General features: G+C 37.3%; 1 protein-coding gene across 2 annotated transcripts in view; it reads right to left on the reverse strand.

Moving 5' to 3' along the window:
- The window catches only part of MYO1B (myosin IB), a 173699-nt gene that overhangs the window by 44873 nt on the left and 126888 nt on the right, over window positions 1–1938 (reverse strand). The gene's annotated exons all lie outside the window — the stretch shown is intronic.

Genomic DNA, 1938 nt, shown 5'->3' on the forward strand with positions numbered 1-1938 from the left:
GGGGAGAAGGGTGCAACAACGAATGAATGGGATTCCAAAATCTCTGTAGATGTTCATTGAAATGAAAAATAAACTAAATTATATATAAAAAAAAAAGTGTCACTACTTGGTTACAGTTTTTACCAAAGCAGATAAGATTGTCAGGTCCTTCCCTTATGGAGCAGTTGGGCGAATTCAAACTGCCAAACATCTGGCCAGGAATCACGCACTTACCCAGGGTTCCTTCACTCCACAAAAGGGTGAAAGGAAAAAAGGCATAGAGTTTTAAAAGTTGCCAGAAAAAAATCACCTTTGATCTTACCTAGCACAAATTTTAAAACAGCACTTAGGATGCAGCCTCTGAACACATTGTTCTTGGAAGTCAGCAAAGGATTTTTCCCTACTAGGAATGAACTGATGAGAGGATATATTTAACGCTAAATCATAAATGACACATATACACTGTCACTGTCTGATCCAGTTCATGCTAAATTTAGTTAGGGATAAAAGGCTTTAAAAAAAAATCCCGAATGTTCTTACAAAAAGGCAAATATTTAATTTCAATACTTTCAACAAATACACTCTTTGACATAAAGAGCATTTTCACACACTTCTAAAAACCATATGCCCCAGTTTTCAGGGTCTAAAAATTGAGCAACTAAAGTCGGCCTGGTATAAATACTTTATTACTGCCTCCAGCATAAGGCCATTCATACTAAGATCGGATTCTGTTTTCTTAGGTTTTGATAAAATATGTCCTTATATAACACTACTACCATAAATAGAAGACTCATAATACAAGTTTTATCTGAGAAGATCTTTGGTTTGCTTTAGATTCACTGATTACATCCTTCCTGTTACTTATCAAGTCTGTGTGCATGGAGCTATTTAAATGGAATTATGCTAAATCCTTTAAGTGGCAATTAGTAAGGAAGAGGAGGATGAAGAGGAGGAGGAGAGGAACCTGCACCCTTCAACTCAACAACTTGTAGCACACTTCTAAAACAGGACTATGGAACACACAAGCAGATTAGAAACCAGAGGCAAAGCTTCACAATTACAGCACACTGAGTAAGTCAGAGCTCAATCACATTTTCCCTCGACTGTTAAATTCTTTCATGAAGTCTGTATGTCATATCCACACAGTTAATCAACAGCCATTGATTGCAGAATTCACACGACCAGAGAAGCTGTTAACATAGGAGCATGCAAGAGACCAGCACTGCAAACAGTTCATACTTACTGCATTCTGGTGCAAAAGGGGACAGATTACACAAAATGCAGTCAGTTCTTTAATTAGCAATAAACTCCTAAAAGTAAACACTGATTGCTTGTTACTCATTGCTGCAAATGACTGGCTTTTAAATACTAGTGCTTTACTTTTGATTGGTATAAGCTTTAGATCAGGATGCATGTCCAATCAATGAAAAATACAGGTCATTAACCACCTATGGTGCTGAACTGTGGTTCAGTTAGGTTAGAAATATTCAAGATAAAATCAACTCAAATGAAATAATAGGTCATAATTGTTCATGCCCTAAAACTTCAGAATGCTAAAGCTCTCATTCTAAATTTAGAAGAAAAAGAGAACATATATGGCATGCACCCGTATCTATGGCATAGCCCCTGTCTATCCAACTAACAGTCACTGAAACAGTGAGGAGATTCCACAAAACACCACAGCAGCCCACTCCCCTGAGTGCTATGTAGAGGCCCCACTTCCCAAATTAAAGTAGGAAGTAGACAGCATTCTCCTGGAGATAGCCTAAGAACAAAAACATGACTCTCCAGTCTTAATCCTATTGGTTAAAAAAAAAAAAGAACAGCTAAAGTATTAATGCACACATCAACTTATTTTCCAACAGCATATCTCAATACTGCGAGTACACCCCCAGCCTCTGTCCAAAAGGAATGTATGATTAGCCATTATATGTAAGATAGCAATCTGGAACAAAGGGT

The sequence above is a fragment of the Elephantulus edwardii genome, unplaced genomic scaffold (assembly GCF_000299155.1).
Source record: "Elephantulus edwardii isolate Elephantulus edwardi_28Jun2011 unplaced genomic scaffold, EleEdw1.0 scaffold00001, whole genome shotgun sequence".
NCBI lineage: Eukaryota > Metazoa > Chordata > Mammalia > Macroscelidea > Macroscelididae > Elephantulus > Elephantulus edwardii.